Raw genomic sequence first — 15,850 nt, 5'->3', positions numbered from 1 at the left:
GATGACTTAGTTGTGATGGCAGATTCGATTGAAAGTTTGCAAAGTAATATTTCAGAGCTAGATCAGAAATGTAAGGACTGTGGTATGAAGATTAGCACTTCGAAAACGAAAGTAATGTCAGTGGGAAAGAGATATAAACGGATTGAGTGCCAAATAGGAAGGACAAAGTTAGAACAAATGGACAGTTTCAATCACTTAGTACGCATATTCTCACAGGATGGCAACATAGTGAAAGAACTGGAAGCGAGGTGTAGCAAAGCTAATGCAGTGAGCGCTGAGCTACGATCTACTCTCTTCTGCAAGAAGGAAGTCAGTATCAAGATTAAATTATGTGTGCACCGCTCAATCTTTCAACCAACTTTGTTGTATGGGAGCGAAAGCTAGGTGGATTCAAGTTACCTTATCAATAAGATTGAGGCTATGGATATGTGGGTAGCTAGAATGATTGCAGATACTAGTAGATGGGAACATTGGCAGGAGGGTGTTCACAATGAGGAAATCAAAGAAAAACTGGGAATGAACTCTATAGATGTAGCCGTGAGGGCGAACAGGCTTAGATGGTGGGGGTCATGTTATACGCATGGGACAAGCAAGGTGTGGTGAGCGTACTGTAAGACCTTCAGTACACACACCATCAGATTATTTGACTTGTCGCTCTAACGAAGTAGGTGAGTGTCAGCAATATGTCTCATGGTCATATCGTGGCGTGTTTATCTTCTGCCATTGGGTCAGACGATAGAAATGCCACTTGCACGCTTAGAGTAGCGGATTGACGGTGACCAACTTTAAACAGAACTTGATAAATTTCACACACATTTATTGAAATAATAACAAGCATAAAAATTACTTAACTTTGTTCTGTATGCTATTTACAATTGACAATCTGAATTTCCTTTGGTATTGGCACGTTAATCTTATTCTCACATATATCTCTGATACTTGAAAAAAGTGTCTATAGATTTATCTTCAGGGCTATGTACAGGAATATGGTAATCTTATTAGGCGCAGATTGAAACTTGTCTATAGACTGGTACAGACAAATGTAGAATGACTAATCGGAGGTCTGTACACTCTTTATAATATCTCGTGCGTTCATGTATCACTGCGAGGAGAAAAGTTTCTACGTTAGCAGCAATCTCATTGGCTGCATTACATATTAATACGCGGGTCGGTGGAAGCAGAATTTGGTCCGTCTCTATGGCAGCGCCATCTCATAGTGCTGAGACTAACGAGCGCTGCCCCTGCGCTGTTGTGCTTAGCGGTGCGCGCTCTAGTGGGAAAGTTGTGTACGCACTGACTACATGGAACTATGTGTACAACACAAGGGTACCCAAGAGACTCATGGGTTCAGTAGCAGAGGGTAGGAGGAGTCGGGGTAGAGAAGGAGAAGGTAAATGAATTCGGTTAATAACGATTTTGAAGTAATAGGCTTAATATCAGAAGAGGCACCAATGATAGCACTGAAGGTGGGATCACGGAAGAATTTTATAAGGGGGACTATGCTCGAGACTGAACGCTGAAAGGCATAATCAGTCTTAAATGATGATAATGATGATGATGATGATTTTTGAAACGGCAGAAAAACATTTTTAATCCAGCGGCAGTTCGCAGAATGCCTACGGCCTACATAATTAGTCGTAGTATAACCGCTAACGTGTGTCCAGCCTGGCATGTCCCGTCGGTGTGGCGCGCGAGTTTCTCGCATGGCAGTGCGCGTAAAGCGCGCCAGAGGCCAACGACCCGCGCCGCCGGATGTCGCGCGGCTGCCAAAGTCAGCAAAACGGCGGCCATGCGGCGAGCGCCCACATCAATTAGGAGCGCGCGCTCCACCGGCCTGTGTTTCCTGCCGTCGGGCTTTGTCCGCTGACGACAGCGGATCCGTGTTTGTCTTCGCCGCCCATTTGTGACGCCGTAAACAACCGCCACACACATTCATACCGGACCGTTGCCAACGTTGCGTGCACGCAGGACCCGCGAAAATGTCCGTTCTTTGTTCACTTTTTCGTGGCACAGGCCCCTCACGTCAGGGAGAGGAAATGACAACGAACAAGTCAGCTGTGGGGAAAAAAAAATGGGAATTCGTAGAATTCGTAACTGAACGACTCCATGATCCTTTATTGAAACAGGCAGCAGCACCAGCCTTCTTTACAACACAACTATGAAAAACAGCTCCCGATGCCGGTCACGAAATAATATTGTAAGAATTTCGGTTCTCTCACGGGCACTCTGATATTTTATTATTTATGTGTTCAGTGTTTTGAATAACACAGCCGTTCATTGGTGGATATTAAGGTGACAGCAATATTACAAATTCAATATCGTTTGTGAAATCATACAACGATAGCCACACAGATACAAACAGCTTCTCCTCAATTCATCTAACTGATTTCAAAGCCATGCTGGCTGTCTTTTGACCGTGAATATTTGTTAAAGTTGGTTACAGGTATTTCAGAGACCACTACCAATCACAATTTTTTGTTAAGTTGCACGAAGTATAAAGTCATCACAGGGCAAAATAGCAATTCAAAGCATTTAACATAAGTGTGCCTAAATTTTAAAGTAGCTACTTCAAATATGTTTTTATTTGTATGGAATATCCCTGTTTTGTAGTTTTCTGCCAAATGATGATTATACTTGAAACAGGTAGAAAGATTAAATAACTTAAGCTACTCTGTCAGAAGTGATTTCTTGGATTACAGCAACAGTTTTGCTGAGTCAGCTGAAAAACTACAGTTTAATTTCTGAGGGCTCGATGGAAAATAAGACTATAGCAATCAATGAGAAACGTTGCTGGTAAGTAATGGTTTCTACTTTTTTCAATATGCTTCACGACAAATATTCGACTTATTCCTGCTGTAAGATGGCAACGGCCTTGCACCTTATATGAGTCCAATGTAACATGACGCCTTAGGTTTTGTTGGAGTAATACTCTATACTACGGTGTAGGAAATCTATGTGGAAACGCATCGGCCCGCGAGAATTCCGCGATTTTGTAATTATAAAATTTTGCGGAAAGGCAGTACGTGAGACAGAGCTCGGCTACTTCCCCGCCTAGCCGCCGAAGGCAACAGCCTAACGGTATGAATTGTTGATTTCTGTAATCCGTTTAGAGAGGCCACAGCGGTCGCCAACCTCTGAAGGATGTGCGGCTGCAGGTGTTCAAGTGTTTACCAAAACAGAGCAGTGGTTAGCTGGACGGGCTTTCCTCTGTGTGCTGCCGCCTATGTCCCACTAATTTTACGCCTTCGAGTAACTCAAGTGGGGCAGGCCAGGAGTTCCGAATAACAAACTTTCAATGCAAGAATCTGTGTTCGCTACGACGGGGAATCTTGCCGGCAAAAGTGGTCTCATGGGAGAAAACTTCCAGCAAACGTGTTGTTGCCCACAGCTGTGGTTCTTCCCGGCCAGCGAAGCCGGAGTTTACTTGTGAAATTTTGTAGAAGTAACACAATGGTGGAAAAGAGTTCTGTTCCCATGCTGTACATTGGTCGGCTCTGCCGAACTGGGTATTTTGAGTGGTTCTAGTGATGTGATTCGCTCGGTAAAAGTTGAGGGGAGAAAACAAACGTGCAGAGCAATCTTGCTGGTCTCTCGGTAATGGTCTTCCGTTCTGGTCTCTTGTACTGAGAGGACGTTACCCAAGTCATCTCCCGTTTTGGTTTTTCGTTCTGAGTTGACGTTAGCCGCACCAGCTCCTTGCTGCCGGGAAGATCGTTGGAAATAGAGAAGTTTATGGACAGTGGTCTGTTGTCCTAGTAGTGTAGGAGTGTACTTTCCGAGACGCCACACGCCAACCCCACAGCCGCGCCGTCGCTGTTGGAGACCGCCGCTGAAACAGGAACATTACGGTGCTATCGCTCCCGCTTCGGCCTGTCATAGGAGTAACGTTAAATAGTTCGATCACGTGCAATTGCTGTTTCCACAGAGATTTCACGGTACTTTCGGGTGTAGTAGTTCTTCGTATTTTACGTTTTGTGTCCGTGTCAGTCGGTCAGCCAAGTTATAAGAGATCGCATTTTGGATCAATTTTAACAGAGTTCACCGCCAATGCCAGTCAGGAGGATAATTTATAAATTGTTCATTGTATTTTATTCAGCATTGATCTGAAGGTTATAATAAAATTATTGTGATTCAGCAGAGCCTTTACTTTCAGTAGTTGATCCTGAATTCACCCTTTTGCGTTACTTTATTTTTGTGTATGTGTTTGATGTCATTGAACACTCTAAGTGTTCATGATCATACATGTTTGGAAGTTACACTGCAGTGACTCCTGTGATATCATAAATCGACACCACCCCTACCGATGTCTCCAGGTTGACAACAGAAGCACATGTTTCCGAAAGTCGCCAACAGCGTTTGTGCTGTGATCCAGCAGATCCAGTGATGCTTTCCCAGTGAGCCGCGCCTTCAGCGTCCTCTGCCACCGCGACGTCTGATGGCTGCCGGCGGCTACATGGCCAGTCTGTCACAGTCTTCAGTCTTAGCAAGCCTTTGTCAGCCCGCTCGTGCTTTAATGACAGGAGCCTCACACTGCACGACGCACGTTATAATAGGTGATCTTCAGTGCTGTTTGTTCTTTTGTAAAGCTCCATCGCAATGCTTAGAGGAACATAGGATAGTATGTTTACTCGCTTTATGAAGTGCACAGTTTTACATTTCTGAATATTTAAAACAATTTGCCAATCTAAGCTAAGTAAAACATCTGTTTACTGTATGTACATGTTTGCTATTCATTTATGCTCGTGTTCAGCCACTAATGTGTAGCTTACCTCTCCTTATTGTTATGTAGGAAGTAATGTACAACAATTACATATGCGCCCCTGTGTTACGGCGCTTCTCACTCTGCAACACCTATCTAAATGACACAGCTGAAATTCCTCTTTACCAGTATGAAACTATTGATTTCGTTAAGAAAAATAAGAAAGAACCATCCCTCAAATCATGGCCACTACATATCGACAATTACACTGCGTGACAAGAAATTGTGAAGAGCGCAGACTACGTTGTCGGATGTCACTGTAACTTCGAATACACACATACCATCGGTGGGTGGGTGAAAGAAACAACTCCCTGAGTCATGTAGATAACAGCGAGAGAGGATGGGAGGGTTGACTGAAAAGTAATACCTCCATCTTCGCAACTCTTCAACAGTTGGCAGCAATGGTATACAGAAGGTACTGGCTTGTTCCGTAGCCTACAGCTCCAGTTGGTGGGAAGCCTTAGCACTGTACGGTTGTGTTGTAACAGTCTAAAGTATGGAAAACTATGCAGACGGTCGGTCAATGCGATTTAAGCAACGTGCAGCCACTGAATTCTTGACAACCGAAGGTGTCACCCCAAAGGAGATTCATTAGAGAGTGAAAGCAATTTATGGTGATTGTGTTGATGTGAGTACTGTGCGTCGTTGGGATAGTAAGTTTAAAGATGTTGGGGTGGGAACATCTGGCCTGCGTGACAAAGAGTTGGACGTCCTGTGACAGCAACCCCGCACGCTGTTACCTGTTAGTACAGATCTAAAGTTGCTTTTCCTGTAAAGTTGATAATTAGCTCCGCAGCGTTTCTTAATGCCATCTCACAAAAGTAAGCGATGTTGCCCAGAGGTTAAAAGGACAAAGGGATCTGCGCGTCAAATCGCCTCAGTGACAGCCAGCATAAGAAATTAACTGACAGAAATGAAAATATAATTTAGTTAATTGGGGAGTGTTACACTATGAAACGCTGTTTGGGTTTTTATCAGATATTATGAACATGTTCGTTTCATAAGGAGAATTACTTGCTTCAAGTTTCATTCATTTCCGAATTGAGGTCCTCCACAAACGTAGCGATCACCGCAGTGGGCCTCAATACACACTCTTGTTCACTGTGACATGGAAACAAACACCGTCTGAATGATAGCTTGAGGAACTTCTTGCTGTGCGTGTAACACATTCCGCGTCACTTCTTCTATACTGCGGGCTGGGTGTTGGTGTGCGAGTACATGTCTTCCTATCGCATCCCAGTCCCGCTCTATTGGTCACTAATTTGAGATCGCGGCAGGCTTTTCATGGGTCCATACAGCCCTCAAGCCACTTGCGGCGTGAACTCTAGTGTGGGAACTTGAAATGTAAAAGCTACGACGCGATGGATAACATCTCCAACAAGACACTAAATAGTTGAGACCCTATCATATATCGCCTTCTTAGCGACCTACATAACGCATGATTAACTGATGGAGTTTTCCCAGAATGATTGAAATATGTTATTGTTGATCTTCCCTATAGAAGAGTGTGAGACCACAGATGTCAATCAAAGCCCACAGTCACTCCCTACATTTTGTTACTAAATTTTTGAGAAGGTGATGTACACCACCCACCTATGTAGTTATGAGATACTTAGTCAATCATACTTACCCTTTCAAAAAAGGCATTCAGCTGTTTTAGTTGCTTATATATTTAACTGAACGCATAATAAAATATGTGAATGATAATTTGGCATCAGATGGGATCTTATGCGTCGTATCGCAAGCCTTTAATTATACCAGTCACCATGTTCTATTAGAGAAGTTAGACTTTCACGGGTAAATAGTTCAGCAAATGCCTGGATTCGTTCTTTTTGTGAGAAACAGCATCGAGAAAGATACACTGGGCTGCTCGAGCAATACAAAGAGGGACACCGCATTTTCTGCAAGAGCAGAAATTACAGTTTGGGTCCTACAGGGTTAGATCATTATCATCAGTTATTTTATTTCAATCAGAGGGCAGAATTAGTAGTGTTTCCACATGGTACAAGCATTGCAGTTAAGCATCAATAGAGAAAATAGTAAATGATGTGAAAGTTACTGAATGGCTTAGCACGAATGGGTTAGCAGTTAGTTCAGTTTTGTACTGTAAAGAGTATACCATATCCGATTTCCTATTAACGTTGTATATTTACGAGGAGTAATACGCCGGTTACAAAAATATTAAGTTCTTAGTTGCTCCTATTGGTGGAATCTTAAACAGGAAACATCCGGCAGTATACCTGGTTACACGTTTATGTGCAGCTAGTTTTGCCGTAAGAATAACTGCCTACTATGGGGTTATAGAAGTCAGTACGTTAACATATTTTTGATATTTCTATTGATTGATGTCTTATGGGATATTATTATGGGGTATATCCTCGCTTATATTCACCGTAAACAAGAGAGTAATTGCAGTTATGGAGCTCACACACTTTCCATCAAGACTGAACTAATCACTGCATATGAAATGTACCTATCCACTGCTTTTGGTGTTGAACAACACAGTTCCTTTTAACACAGTGCTCTGAATTCGGCAGTACTTATGACGTAATGATGATGGTTTGTGGAGCGCACGTACCAGTTCCAATCTTGCCATTTCCAGTCTCACCACTGCCCGAATGATGATGAGGACAACACAAACACTCAGTCCGTGGGCGGAGAAGATTTTCGACCAGGCCGGGAATCAAACCCGGGAATCCGTGATCCAGAGGCAGAAACGCTAGTCAGTAGACCGCAAGCTGTTGACAGTACATACGGCGTGACAACTGTAATTGATAGACTTGCAGGATGAACGTACACTGTAGGTGCAGATAATTTGAATCTGTGCAGAACGTATAAATATTCACTGTTCCCTAAACGTACTAAACAATGCCTGAACCTGTCACTAAGAATAATGTGATTTACCTGTGCAACAAAGGAAATGTAGCCCTACTCTGCAGTGTATGACTACCATAGTTACAGGCATCTGCCACCAGACGAGCTGGAAGGAATCGGCTGCCTTTGATATTTCATAAAATAATCCAGTTCAGAACAATGTAAATAAGTCAAGAGCCATTAAACCTTTCACTAATAATCGGTTCGCGCAAAATGCAATGCATGTCCCGATAAGCACAAGTAAAAACTTTTGAACTGGTAAGTGGGATGTGAAGGCTCGGTAGAAAATAACTTGAAATCCGCTGTGATTCAGTTGCATATTAACAGGTTAATAATGATCGACTAACACGAACGCAATTAGAAAATATGAACACATGTACATTGATGACCATTGTTATTAACCATTATTGTAATTTGGATACAGACCAGAAAGCTTACGAAATGAACACTTTTCACAAGACTATCACTTACATTCATTACTTTAAAGAGAAAGCAAAAAGAGCGATGAGATGCTTTTCTGAATTCATACATATTATGACAATATTCTAAAAGTCAAAGGTTAGAATTTTGAAAAAGCTGTAACTGAAAACGCTCTAGAAACACGTAATTATTTACGTTTCCAGCAATATTAGCGCACGCTAATGTATAGCCAGTTATTACCTTATCTGATGTATTCTAGGCTGCAGTAGCTGCATTTGAAAATCAAGTCTCCAAATTGTTACTTTGTGCCAGGAAAGGCTCTGAATAAGAGAAGTGTCCAGGCGTCTCCGAGTGAACCAAAGCGATGTTTTTCGGACGTGGAGGAAATACCGTGAGACAGGAACGGTCGATGACATGCCTCGCTCAGGTCGCCCAGGGACTGCTACTGCATTGGAAGACCGCTATCTACGACTTATGGCTCAGAGGAACCCTGACAGTAACGCCACCAAGTTGAATAATGCTTTTCTTGAAGCCACAGGAAATCGTGTTACGAATAAAACGGCCCGCAATAGGCTGCACGATGCGCAACTTCACTCCGGACGTCCATGGCGAGATCCATCCTTACAACCACGAAACCATGCAGTGCGGTACAGGTGGGCTCAACAAGATGCTGAATGGACCGTTCAAGGTTTGGAATCACGTTCTCTTCACCGATGAGTGCTGCATATGCGTACAATCGTCGGAGACGTGTTTAGAGGCAACCCAGTAGGCTGAACGCCTTAAACATACTGTCCAGAGACGTTCCCTGCTTTATTGAGGTGGCACTATGTGGGGCCGACGTACGCCGCTGGTGGTCATGGAAGGGGCCATAATGACTGTACGATAGGTGAATGCCATCCTCCGATCGATAGTGCAGCCATATCGGCAGCATATCTGCGAGGCATTCGTCTTCATGGACGACAATTCGCACCCCCGTCGTGTACGTCTTGAGAATGACTTAATTCAGGATAACGACATCGCTCGACTAGAGTGGCCAGCATCTTCTCCAGACATGAACCCCATCGAATATGCCTCGGATAGACTGAAAAGGGCTGTTTATGAACGACGTGACCCACCAACCACAATGAGGGATCTATGCCGAACCGCTGTTGAGAAGTGGGACAATCTGGACCAACAGTTCCCTGATGAGCTGTGGGTAGTATTCCACGACGAATACAGGCATGCATCAATGCAAGAGGACGTACTACTGGGTATTAGAGGTACCGGAGTGTACAGCAATCTGGACCACCACCCCTGAAGGTCTCGCTGTGTAATGGTACAATATGCAATGTGCGGATTTCATGAGCAATAAAAAGGTGAGAAATGATGTTTATGTTGATCTCTACTCCAATTTTCTGTAGTGGTTCCGGAACTCTCAGGACCGAGATGATGCAAAACATTTTTGGTGTGTGTATTTATGACGACGAGCGTCAGGTTAGGATATTTAACGCCCAGAGCCTGAGATCAGAAGTTGTCTCGGCAGAATGGTGTACAGCGGTAATGGTAAAGACCATTTCAGGTAACAGTTAACAACATCTTTTATTTCGTAAACTATTTTCCCTTGCAGTAATTAGTATGTGTTCATTGTGCTTAGACAGTGATTTTTGTGTGTGCGTCGACTGTGGCAAGTGTTTTGTATGTGGAGAGGTGATATGATGATTACATGTGTGGAAACAAGGATTCCGTGCGCCGATGCACTGCACAGTGTGAGGCTGAGAAAAGCTGTCTGCATTCGATAACGTGAGACATTCCGTTGCACGGGATTAAAGCGGACACTCACACTAGCTGAATGCTATTTCTATGTGTGTTACTGAGTCTTTCTTATTTTGTATACTTAATTTTAATATTATGTTTACATGTTTTATCATACTGAGATACGGTGTATCGAATGGTTGTGGATGTTGAGAACCACACACGTTCACAAATACTCGTACTTGGTGAGATTTCTGCTGCAGGATATAGTGCCTCGCCAAAAGTGTCTTCCAGTCGGCGAAGTAAACTTTTCAGTTTTAAAGGTAAAGCATGGAACATGGATCGAGGCATATTAGAATTAACTTGCATGTTAGAAGTTAAGGGTACGTTAAGACCGCTGTAAGATACAGAGTTAGGTATACTCATAGCATTTTTTATTGTGGATATTCGAATCCGTTTGCACAGCTCGCAGAGGTGACACTATGAAACCTAATGAATAAGAAAGATGCATCCCAATGCATACTTTATTCTTAATGACTGTGGAGAGTGTGGTGGGGGCAAGGAACAGATCTCATTTGTGTATATTTTTTGTGATGGGTAACGAATTAACTGACAACAAACGTGGTGCACTGTTGGTCAAAACATTGAGATTCACCCATCTAGTTCTGTATGGTGTGGCTCATGGTAGTGCAAGAGAGTGTCACCAGTATTTATTGTTTCGCATGACCAAGTATTCGAACTGAAATCCACATTGTATCCATTTTGCAGAACTCTCTGATGAACGTTATAACTGTGCAAGGTAAATTTTTGTGTCACATATTTTAATGCTAAATGTCTTGTGTCTTTTTCAAGTTGGCGTTCACGATATATATATCGTTCAAGAGCATTATTATATTGTAAGGTTCATTTTTGTTGCGCTTATCATAACTCTATGTGTCTTGTGCGTTTCTCATGTTGGCATTATTACTGAACATAATTCGTTTTAGCTGTACACATCCTAACTCCATGTATTGTGTATGTATGTAGAATTATCAGTTTAGACGTATATCTCTGTAATGAACAGTATTATTGTGTATGGCTTATTTTTATTTTCACATTATAATTATATGCTTGTTCTGTGTAGGTCTTATTTACATCTGCTACATTATCATCACAAACAGTGTAATTTGTGATCCCCATGTATTGTTCACTTGTTTTAATCTTTGTTTATTTGAGTACGTATCGATTTGTCAAAGGCAACCATTTGTAGGAATAGTGAGCTAAGCTTGTCATGTAAGGGCGCAATTAAAAATGCAGCATCCCCACGAAACCCCACATTAATCTTTGTTTATTTGAGTACGTATCGATTTGTCAAAGGCAACCATTTGTAGGAATAGTGAGCTAAGCTTGTCATGTAAGGGCGCAATTAAAAATGCAGCATCCCCACGAAACCCCACATTACTGAGTGAAGTGTGTGTGTTATTAGGGTGTGAGGTTAGTTTCCCTTGTTTGTAGTGTGAGTGTGACGGGCCAAGTGGACGCAGGTGCGACACTTTGGCATATCAGAAACTTGCGACTCATCTAAGAAACTGAGAAATACCTCTGCCGGTGGATACTATTGCTGCCTCCCATCGCCAATGGCTCATAAGGAGGGGACAGTCGGACCTCGTATAGCGACCGTCAGAGACATGGGGCATTCCGCACACATGTAGAGAGCAGGAAAGCGAATGCAATTGGCTCTCTTAAGAATACTTAAGAATATAATCCACTTAGTTAATAGCTCCCGCAATAGCAAGATAAAAGAGTTGTTTACTTCTTATCATTTTTAGAAAATCGTTACGAAACTTTGCATATTTTGAACAGCTTAGAACTTCCCAGTATCTTCAGTACTCGACTCACTTCATATCAAGAACTTCTTCACAATTATTCCCCTTGAAGAAACTTTTTAATTTAGAAAAATTGGTAATGCCCAAGCAGTAAAATTCTTTGGACGTATTAAACTTTCTGCTAAGTATTTCACATCAAATCAAAAATATTTTCAACATAAGGAAGGGCTCGAGAAGAGCTCAGGTCTTACCGACATTCTTCCAGATATTTTTATTAGTTATTTAGAGATTTACCTTGCCGTTGGTGGGGAGGCTGGCGTGCCTCAGCGATAAAGATAGCTATATCGTAGGGGCAACCACAACGGAGGGGTATTTATTGAGAGGCCAGACAAACATGTGGTTCCTAAAGAGGGGCAGCAGCATTTTCAGTAGTGGCAGGGGCAACAGTCTGGATGATTGACTGATCTGGTTCAAATGACGCTGAGCACTATGGGACTTAACATCTGAGGTCATCAGTCCCCTAGAACTCAGAACTACTTAAACTTAACTAACCTAAGGACATCACACACATCCATTCCCGAGGCAGGATTTGAACCTGTGAACGTACCGATAGCGCGGTTCCAGACTGAAGCGCCTAGAACCGCTCGGCCACACCGGCCGGCGACTGATCTGGCCCTGTAACACTAACCAAAACGGCCTTACTGTGCTGGTACTGCGAACGGCTGAAAGCAAGGGGAAATTACATCCGTAATTTTTCATGAGGGCATGAAGCTTTACCGTATGGTTGAATGACGATGGCGTCCCCTTGGGTAAAATATTCCGAATGTAAAGTTGTCCCCCGTTCGGATCTCCGGGCGGGGACTACTCATGAGGACGTTGTTATCAGGAGAAAGAATACTGGCATTCTACGAGTCGGACCGTGGAATGTCAGATACCTTAATCGGGCAGGTAGGTTAGAAAATTTGAAAAGGGAGATGGATAGGTTAAAGTTAGATATAGTGGGAATTAGTGAAGTTCGGTGGCAGGATGAACAAGACTTCTGGTCAGGTGAATACAGGGTTATAAATACAAAATCAGAGAGAGGTAGTGCAGGCATAGGTGTAACAATGAATAAAAAAGTAGGAACAGTGAACGCATATTGTGGCCAAGATAAAGCCCATGCCTACCACAGCAGTACAAGTTTATATGCCAACTAGCTCTGCAGATGACGAAGAAATTGAAAAAATGTATGCTGAAATAAAAGAAATTATTCAGATAGTGAAGGGAGACGAAAATTTAATAGTCATGGGTGACTGGAATTCGATAGTAGGAAAAGGAAAAGAAGGAGACATAGTAGGTGAATGTGGGATGGGGTTAAGGAATGAAAGAGGAAGCCGCCTGGTAGAAATTTGCGCAGAGCATAACTAAATCATAGCTGACGCTTGGTTGAAAAATCATAAAAAAAGGCTGTATACATGGAAGAAACATGGAGATACTGGAAGGTGTCAGATAGATTAGATAATGGTAAGACAGAGATTTAGGAGCCAGGTTTTAAATTGTAAGACATTTCCAGGGGCAGATGTGGACTCTGACCACAATCTATTGGTAAATCAACTGTAGATTAAATCTGAAGAAACTGCAAAAAGGTGGGAAGTTAAGGAGATGAGACATGTATAAACTGAAAGAACCAGAGGTTGTAGAGAGTTTCAGGGAGAGCATTAGGGAACGATTGACAAGGTGGGGGAAAGAAATACAGAAGAAGAATAATGGGTAACTTTGAGAGATGAGATAGTGAAAGCAGCAGAGGATCAACTAGATAAAAAGAGGAGGGCTAATACAAATCCTTGGGTGACAGACGAGATATTGAATTTAATTGATGAAAGGAGAGAAAATAAAAAGCTGTAAATGAAGCAGGCAAAAAGGAATACAAAATTCTCAAAAATGAGATCGACAGGAAGTGCAAAATGGCTAAGCAGGGTTTGCTAGAGGACAAATCTTAGGATATAGAAGCGTGTATCACTAGGGTTAAGATAGATACTGCCTACAGGAAAATTAAAGAGACCTGTGGAGATAAGAGAACCACTTACATGAATATCAAGAGCTCAGATGGAAACCCAGTTCTAAGCAATGAAGGGAAAGGTGGAAGGAGTACATAGAGGGTCTATACAAGGGCGATGTACTTGAGGACAATATTATGGAAATGGAACAGGATGTAAAGGAAGATGAAATAGGAGATACGATACTGCGTGAAGAGTTTGACAGAGCACTGAAATACCTAAGTCGAAACAAGGCCCCGGGAGTAGACAACTTTCATTTAGAACTACTCATAGCCTTGGGAGAGCCAGTCCTGACAAAACTCTACCATCTGGTGAGCAAGATGTATGAGACTGGCGAAAGACCCTCAGACTTCAAGAAGACTATAATAATTCCAATTCCAAAGAAAGCAGGTGCTGACAAACGTGAAAATTACCTAACTATCAGTTTAATAAGCCACGGCTGCAAAATACTAACACGAATTCTTTACAGATGAATGGAAAAAGCAGTAGAAGCCGACCTCGGGGAAGATCAGTTTGGATTCCGTCGAAATTTGGATTCCTTAGAAATGTTGGAACACGTGAGGCAATACTGAACCTACGACTTATCTTTGAGAATAGATTAACGAAAGGCAAGTCTACGTTTCTGGCATTTGTAGACTTAGAGAAGCTTTTGGCAATGTTGATTGGAATACTCTCTCGTAATCTGAAGGTGGCAGGGGTAAAATACAGGGAACGAAAGGCTATTTACAATTTGTACAGAAACCAGATGGCAGTTATAAGAGTCGAGGGCATTAAAGGGTAACAGTGGTCGGGAAGGGAGTGAGACAGGGTTGTAGCCTATCCCCGGTGTTATTCAATCTGTATATTGAGCAAGCAGTAAAGGAAACAAAAGAAAAATTCGGAGTAGGAGTTAAAATCCATGGAAAAGAGATAAATACTTTGAGGGTCGTCGATGGCATTGTAATTCTGTCAGAGACAGCAAAGGACCTGGAAGAGCAGCTGAACGGAATGGACAGTTTCTTGGAAGGAGGAAATAAGATGAACATCAACAAAAACAAAACGAGGATAGTGGAATGTAGTCGAATTAAATCGGGTGATGCTGCGGGAATTAGATTACAAAATGAGACGCTTAAAGTAGTAAGTGAGTTTTGGTATTTGGGGAACGAATTAACTAACGATGGTCGAAGTAGAGGGGATATAAAATGTAGACCGGCAATGGCCATGAGAGCGTTTCTGAATAAGAGAAATTTGTTAACATCGAGTATAGGTTTAAGTGTCCAGAAGTCGTTACTTAAAGTATTTGTATGGAGTGTAGCCATATATGGAGGTGTGGACGATAAATAGTTTGGACAAGAAGAGAATAGAAGCTTTCGAAATGTGGGGCTACAGACGAATGCTGCCAGTAAGATGTGTAGGTCACATAAGTAATGATGAGGTATTGAACATAATTGGGGAGAAGAGAAATTTGTGGCACAACTTGACTAGAAGAAGAACAGCGTGGAGGGTAAAAATTGTAGAGGGAGACCAAGAGATGAACACACTAAACAGATTTAGAAGGATGTAGGTTGCAGTTGGTACTGGGAGATGTAGAAGCTTGCGCAATATAGAGTAGCATGGAGAGCTGCATCAAACCAGTCTCTGGACTGAAGACCACACCAACAACATTTAGATAATACATTTCCAGGTGCCCGCAAATATCGTTATACAATAGTCTTCTTTACCGCAGTATTTTCATTATTTAGCTGTGTAATTATGTCATATTTCGGACTTTAGCACAAGATTGTAAATGCATTCATGAAAAAATCCGTTTTATGCCAGAAATTGAAAATAAGGGTTTGTTTAATTTCCTAGATCTTCAAGTTTGATGGGTGACCTCAAAGCTGAATATAAACATTTTTCTCATAAGCCAACTACAACAGACGTAATTATTGCCGGTGATTCCTATCACCCAGCTGCACATCATAGGGAGTATTTTTGTCATTTTTTTCTTTTCTCCGTCTTTTCTTTGTTGCTATAAGTTCTTGGAAGTGTGGTCCGTCTGTGCAACTAAGTGAAGGCAGTTTATATATTGCCTTACGCTTTTCGCTTATTCTTTTGGGAAGCACGTTCAGTTGTGATTTCCAGCGCTGTTAACTCATGCGCGTGGTCATGGAGATGTATTCGTTAGTTTCGATGCTCCAGCTGGCCCATTTCTGGCTTTCTTTCGCCCACATTTGTCACATCGAGAAAGAAAGCCAGAAATGGGC

This window comes from Schistocerca gregaria, chromosome 8 (assembly GCF_023897955.1).
Source record: "Schistocerca gregaria isolate iqSchGreg1 chromosome 8, iqSchGreg1.2, whole genome shotgun sequence".
NCBI classification, from domain to species: Eukaryota; Metazoa; Arthropoda; class Insecta; order Orthoptera; family Acrididae; genus Schistocerca; species Schistocerca gregaria.
This window is presented reverse-complemented; position numbering follows the sequence as displayed.